The 7,665-nt window shown below is 39.2% G+C and overlaps 1 protein-coding gene across 3 annotated transcripts in view; it reads left to right on the top strand.

Annotated features, from left to right (window-relative positions):
* Positions 1–459: 459 nt before the first annotated feature.
* NIPBL (NIPBL cohesin loading factor) overlaps positions 460–7,665 on the top strand; it is a 201,820-nt gene continuing 194,614 nt past the window's right edge. Inside the window, exon 1 of one of the 3 annotated variants that reach the window (XM_028098112.2) lies at positions 460–790. The gene's annotated coding sequence lies outside the window, so the exon portion shown is untranslated. The remainder of the gene's footprint in view (positions 791–7,665) is intronic. The other 2 variants (XM_028098111.2, XM_028098113.2) reach the window with 2 other exon arrangements.

Genomic DNA, 7,665 nt, shown 5'->3' with positions numbered 1-7,665 from the left:
CTGAGCGCCCCTCACGCCCACGACCACCACCGAACTCCGGCCCCGCTCCGGTCGGCCTCCAGGAAAATAAAAGACCGGGGAGAGCCGGCCCGCCCGTGCCGCAGCGAAAACGCCGCTCCGCAGGATCGACAATAAAAGGCAACATCCGCAGACGCTCTGAGGAGAAGGGCGCAGAGGAGAGCCGCCAGCGCCTGCTGCCGGCCCCGGCCCGCCCGGGCGCGGGGTGGTGCGGCGCGGCGTGGTGCGGCGCGGCGGAGGACGCGAGCCGAAGTGGCGGCGGCAGCGGCGGTGGCGGAAGTGGAGTGGGGAAGAGGGGGTGGTTGTTAGTGTTTGGCGCCGGCGGAGGGAGTCATTCCTGCAGCTGCACTTCCGGTCGGCATTTTGTTCTGAGAGGGAGAGACGGAACGAGAGAGAGACACACACAGGGCTCCTTCCCCCCCCGCCCTCCCCCCCCTCCCTCCGTCGGTACCGACTCACCCGACACCACCAAGCCGCAGGGAGGGACGCCCCCGCCGACAGGAGGATTGGTTCCCGGGCCGGCGGCGATGCCCCCCCGGTAGCTCGGGCCCCCGGTCGGGTGTTTGTGAGTGTTTCTATGTGGGAGAAGGAGGAGGAGGAGGAAGAAGAAGCAGCGATTTGTCTTCTCGGCTGGTCTCCCCCCGGCTCTACATGTTCCCCGCACTGAGGAGACGGAAGAGGAGCCGTAGCCACCCCCCCTCCCGGCCCGGATTATAGTCTCTCGCCACAGCGGCCTCGGCCTCCCCTTGGATTCAGACGCCGATTCGCCCAGGTAAATTCCTGCTCTTTATTTCGGCGGCGGCGGCGGCGGCGGCGCCAGGTCCTCAGCGTCTCTCCTCCTCGCTCCCCTCCCCGCCGTTTCCTTAGCGGCCCCAGGTCTCCTCCACGGGCGAGTCTAGAGTTCGCTCCTCTCTGGTGGCAGCCGCCCTGGGTGGCGGTGGTTTTGTACTCTCTCCCGGCCGGCTCCGGTGGCGGGGACTGGGCTCCTGCCGGGCGGCCGGGGAGGCGTAGGCCCGGCGGAGAGTGCAGGCCGCGGGCCAGCGGAATCTACTTGAGCTCGGGGATTAGGAGAGCTCCGGGCTGAGCGGAGCTACTGCTGGTCGGTGACAGGCCTCGCCCGGGAGAAGAGCCGTAGCTAGTGAGGAGGCGGAAACAATACAACTAACAGCAAATGTGCCCTGATCGTCCCCATATTTACAACTTTCCTGGTCCGGGAGTGGGGAACGTCCCAGTGAAACAAACAACCCCCCTTCTTCCCCCTGTGACCCCATGAAGGGAGGAAGTAGTTTCAGTTAGTGAGACAAATGTAAATACTCAGACACGGATCCAGTGCTAATTCTTGCCCTGTGTAAAACTTGTTTGGACATTAGAAAGTTAATAAAGACTCATTTTCTTTTTTTTTTTTTGAAGAATTAAATTGCCCACATGAATATTTAATATAGAAAACCGTGGTGTGGTAGACACTGCATGTGCCCCCCCTTCACCAAGAGCTTTTATGTTGTTGTTTGACAGTGTGTGTTGCACATGGACTTTTTATTCAAAGGCAAGTGTGAAGTACTTGACAGGTTTACCTTGCCACTTTAGATTTGTGTGCGTTATATAAGGACAATTTTAAACGACTATACATAAAATACTCAGGTACTTCCTGATCTAAGCGTGTAGAAGCATAAAAAGAGTATTAAATGTTCTGAGAATGGTACCGAGGTACAGGTAAAACCAATTTTCTTTAAAAGCATAGAAATTAAGTTATGCTTAAAATCCCAGGGAGGTTAAAAAAAAAGGTAGAAGGTGCCATCCTTTCATGTCAGGGCAGATCTTCTTGAGGTCCCAGGATTGTCATTGGCTGTTTGTGCCCATGATGTTTGACTGTGTAATGAGAGAGGTGTCATTTTAATAGGTCAAATGTATCTGTAAATGCTAGAGAAAAATATTAGTTCTGCCTTAACAAATTCTAGTTCACGAGTAAAGTGTTCAGAGCTTGTTTATTTAAGGCGTTGGTAAGGTAGGTTGGTATAAAGGAAAAACAATCAATTTAAAAGTCCTCAGCCGTACAAATTGCATAGAAAAAAATAAATGTACCTGGCATTAGACTATTTTGATACTTTGTCTCATATTCACTGAAGGAAAACTTTCACTGGTTAGATTGAAGCAACACTGATCAACAAAGTCCCTTGTTTTACTAATGGGTGTTACATTGGTTCGGATTTTTTGTGCCTTATTAAATTATTATTGTCATTGTAGAATAAGTAACTTTTCTGAAGGTTATTTTTGAGTTTAGCACTCTGCTTAAAATAAATTGTTCCACATTTCCAGCAAACGTATGGATAAATGTTAAAAAGAGTGAAGTTAATATAGCTGTCACGTACTAGGCATGTTTTTAATGCTATAAATCCGTGTAGTAGTCAGTAGCGTGTCCGTGATTTGTATTGGTCAGGGAGCAGTTTGAATTTTAAAAAGCCTGAAGCTCCTGCTGAGCCCCAATCCCGGCCTCCCTCCCTCCCACTAATCTCCCATTCCTGTCTTTGTGCTGCCTGCTCCTGTTAGACACTGTTTGCTGCAGGGCCTCAGGCCTACACTGGGTGGGGGGCAGGCGAATGGGGGCTTGTTGGGGGGGAGGGAATACAGAAGGGAGGAACACTTCACATCTTAAGCAGAGAGTTTGGGACTGGGGGGGGAGTGTGGCGAGCGGGTAAGGGTTTCAATATAAATGTTTGAAAGGTCCTTATATGAACCTGAGATGCCTTTACAACTTTTATTTAAATAAAATACAGAGACGTATGTCAAGGATGAACATATTTCTACTAAAGGTAATGGGAAGGAGGAGTTCTACTTGCTTAGTTTTCATCAACAGAAGCAACTTATTTTTAGAGTTTTATAGTTAAAGGGAGCTTTCTTACACAGATGTTTGAATCAATGCGTTAGATAACTGTTTATGTGATTGATTTTTTTTCTTGTGACTTTGGAATTAAAGTGAATTAGTTCTTACCAGATCTTATTTTCCCAACTCTACATATTTAGTGTTTTGTAAGTAATACAGGTTGTATGATAGCTTTCATTAAGATAGTATAAACATTTTAAAGTAAATTGAAAATATTTTTTGTTTGATCCAAACCAATTATATGAGTTATTTTTAAAGGAAGAAACATTGTAAAGCTCAAATAAAACCCTAAACTTGAACTTTAAAATTTTTGACAACTTCGTTGGAAGGAATAGTTTGTATTTCCCTAGAGACTATAAATACTCTGTTCTACCTCCCCTGTATTGGTTGTATGGATAGTCACCAGTGGCTATTTTTGTATTTCTACTGTTATTTTTTTTTTTAATTTAGTGAAAGAAAACCCTTTAAGTGTTCCAGTAATCTTGTAATGTTAGTTGTATTATTTGGAGAAATAATTCCTAGTATTATTCAACAGTGTGGTTTATTGTTTCTCTCGAGTCTATAGAGCTACCAATAACTTACAGTAATTACTTGAAAAGAAAGCAACTTTAAAGTAGTGAAAGCCTAGTAAATCAAATTAAAATTGAATATTAAATAATTATTTTTAGTGTTTTGATAAGAGTATATAGGATGCTTCTTCTTGGAACCATTCAACAATTTGTTTACTATAAGTTATTGGAAAGCATTTTGAACCTATCCTAGGGATCATTATAATACTGCCCCCTTTAAGAAGAAAAAAGTTATATTTGAAGAAAAATTGTCTATTTCAGATTATCTTTGGGGATGAAAAGTGAAAGTTTTTAGTATGGTAGTAAACCAGGTTTTGTTTTTTTGCATAGCGATCGTGATTAAATTTCAGAAATACTATGAGCAAAGCTATACCAATTCAAATATGAAATCTTTTTTTATTTGAAGCCAGACTAACCATCTCAAACATGTATTTTCTAAAACTACTATATTAATTTCATATTTAATTTTTTGGTACTAATCCATCATCAAACTGCTATAGAAACATTTGAACCTACCTAGTTCATATTTTGGCATACCCTATGTTTATGTAAAAATTAGTAATACAAGAGTAGATAAAAACTAAAGAGTTTGATCTTTATATAGTTTCATTTAACTTTCCCCACCCCATTGCTTATTAGGAAAAGGATAATTTGTGAGTAATTCTGGAATTTTAAAATACGATTTTAGTTTTATGTGAAGTGATTGGGAAGACTGAGGTAAATAAAAGTTCCTTTAAGAGAAATGTAACTTCAGTGCTGTTGATCACATTTATTTGCTATAAAATGAATAGGAAATTACTGACCAGGAACTTTATAGAAACCTGGTAATGAACTGTTTAGTTGAAGATACTTATTTTAATATCCTGAGCATATTAAGTTGGCTTTGGTGGTAATTTATGGTACTATATAGCCTTTAAAAATCATTTCAAAATGTACTTTTTAGGCACAGCTTTTCTATTTTTAGCAGTTGTCATTTATAATTATTCTTTGAGTTTTTAAAATGGTTCTTTTTCAAGGTGACCTGAGTTCATTTTTAAATATTCCCATTTCCCTGTGAGAGAAGTGACCAGCATGATTTCCATTTTTTGATGAAAAACTTGATACTCAGAGGCCACATGATTTGTGTAGATTCATGTGGTGAATGAGAATAAGGGATTCTCTTGCTTTTACTAGTTTTTTATTAAATTATGTTGCTTTAAGGAAGTGTGAGCCCTGGTCATGAAGCTAGGTATTGCTGTTGCTCAGTGCCGACACTGATACCTTAAGTGACTTTTTCAATGATCAGAGTCCAAGGTGCTTTTTCCTCTTCTTTAGGGAGATATGATACCTGTCTCTTGATTGTATTTTCCTGGTATGAAAATAGTACTTTTACATTAGAAATCCTGACCTTGTGTGTATGTTTGGTGTTTGAATGATTAAATTTATTTACATTTTGTTCCTCCTTAAGAATGTAAATCAGTTAACTGTATTTGTAGTAAATATAGTAACTCCTGAAAGTGTTTTTATAGAGTGGAATTTTAACATTTCTAGTTGATTTAAAAGCAATTTTAAAAATACCATGTCTCGACGAACCATGAGAGACTATGGACTCTGAGAAACAAAATGAGGGTTCTAGAGGGGAGGGAGGTGGGGGAATGGGTTAGCCTGGTGATGGGTATTAAAGAGGGCACGTATTGAATGGAGCACTGGGTGTTAAACAATGAATCATGGAACACTACATCAAAAAGTAATGATGTAATGTATGGTGATTAACATAACATAATAAAATAAAATTTAAAAAAAAACACCATGTCTCGAGGCACCTGGGTAGCTCAGTCGATTAAGCGTCTGCCTTTGGCTCAGGTGATCCCAGGGTCTGGGATGATCCTTGATCACTGGGGAGTCTCCTTCTCCCTCTGCCTGCCACTCCCCCTGCTTGTGTTTGTGCTTTCTCTCTGTCTCTGACAAATAAGATCTTTAAAAAGAAATAATAAATAAAAATATCATGTCTCTTTACTTATAGTCATCATTGTAATTTTAAAAAGTATTTTATGAGCTCAGAATATTTTAACCCAAGTAAGTAATAAAAATGATTTTAGATATTTGGTCTTACATATTATTTTGTTTGGTATAAATCTAGGGTCAATTTTAATGAATTGTTTTTTAAGGCATATTTCTTTCTATCTCCAAAGTGATACTGTTAGGAGAGATTATTACTTAATACAGCATTGCCAGCTAGATAAGATTTTGAGGGCTTATTATGTGCCAGGAATTGTGTTAAGTATGACCCTGTATTATTATCTCATTTAAAATAAGCAGCTCAGGAAATAGAAACAGTAATCCACAATTTACAGATGAAGAAACTGAGGCTGGAAAGGTTAGAAAATTGCCCGTTGTCTTATAATTAGTAAATGTCAGTCTGGTTTATATTTTTTCTTAAGGATTTAGGATTCTACATTTCTAGTTTTAATAAAATCTTCATTTTTTGGTTGCTCGGTTAATTCAGTACTTACAAGTCATGTAGTCAAGGAACCTGTGTACTTTCGGCAAAGAACTAAAATAGTATTCAGAGTGTATATCCTATATATATGTTTGAAATCATCAAATCTTTACTGTCTTATATTTTAGTGTTTGTTAAGCAGTCTGTAATTTTTACTTCTTTTATTTTTATTGAGTTGAAATTGTCAAAGCATCAATTTCTAGAAAGGGAAAATGCAGCTTTAGAGAGTTATTTCATTCATAGAAATGTATATGACCAATTGTAATATAGTAGATAAATCTATAAATTAGTATGGTAATTTTTAAAAATTCTAGTGTTTCTATAGCCAAAGAATGTTAATCCTTTCAAAGTCATCAACTTGGGAAGTTGTACACTTATTCTAGAGCTTTTGCCATACAATCTTACAGGGATTCCTTTAGTGAATACCTTTAAAGCCTTTGAGATAGTCTTTTTTTCTTTTTCTTTTGTGGGCCTTAATGGCAAATCTTTATCTTCAGGGGTGAATTTGAGTTTTAGAGACGGTAAAAAGCAATTTAGAACTTAGTTTAGGATAACTGAGATTTAATAAGATCTTTTTTTTAATCAAAGATTTTGTTTATTTATTAGACAGAGACACAGCAAGAGAGGGAACACAAGCAGAGGGAGTGGGAGAGGGAGAAGCAGGCTTCCTACAGAGCAGGGAGCCCCATGTGGGGCTCAATTCCAGGACCCTGGGATCATGACCTGGGCCGAAGGCAGACGCTTAACGACTGAGCCACCCACGCACCCCAATAAGATCTTTTTTGTATGCCAGACACTGTATTGAGTGGTTTACGTTTGTAATACGTAATATTATTGAGTGGTTTCCATCTACCATGAATCTTCAAGGTATATAATATGAGTCTGGTTATGTTTATGATTCTAAGATTCTTGAGAAAACTGAGGTATAGAATGATTAAACGACTAGCTGAAGGTCCCATAGCTGACAAGTGGAAGAAAGTAGAGGAAAGACTCCAAAGTTGATACTTTACCTATCAACCTTAACCACTACAGTGTGTATCATGCTTTGAACCTCTAGCTACCCTGTGAGGTTAGTGATGTGTTCTTGTTTTACAGACAAGGAAATTAAGGCTCATCATGTTTAAGAACCTAGTCCAGGGTAGCAAATCTAGCAAGTGTTAGAGGTGTAGGACTCCAGCCTAATATATCTAATTCTAAAATGTCCTTCCATTCTATCACCCTGCCTCTTCAACATTTATAATACGCTTTTTGATGAAAAGGGTAGGTTTCGTTATAAAGCAGTGAACCGTTTTATGTCTTATAAAGAGGATTTCTAAAATGTTTTGGTTAATTATAGATGATTGATTATACTCTTCTGTAAAATACCTTTGTTCGTTTACACCTCATATAACATACAAAATGTATACACCAATATGCATTTAAGTAAGATTTATTTTTAAATATATGCATGCTGTGTTTATGGAAATTGGCAAAATGTGGAAAAGGTACTTTTTTTCATAATATTGTGATTCAGTTATTTCTTATATAAAAATGTCAAGCATTAAAAAATATTCTAAAGATACATTAAACTTCCAACATAGTTTATGTAGGTAAATTGTTTTGCCATCTTACATGTGTGTAACATCAGTTAACACAAACGTACCAAACTTTTCAAGTGTTCTTTTGTATACATTTGCCTTTTGGCATAAAGGAAAAACATTTTCATATGCAGAAACATGGAA

Source organism: Eumetopias jubatus, unplaced genomic scaffold (genome assembly GCF_037043125.1).
Source record: "Eumetopias jubatus isolate StellerSeaLion01/CBP00866 unplaced genomic scaffold, mEumJub1_p1.0 scaffold_5, whole genome shotgun sequence".
In the NCBI taxonomy this organism is placed as follows: domain Eukaryota; kingdom Metazoa; phylum Chordata; class Mammalia; order Carnivora; family Otariidae; genus Eumetopias; species Eumetopias jubatus.
Note: the sequence above shows the minus strand (reverse complement) of the source record. Positions and strands in the feature narration are given on the sequence as shown.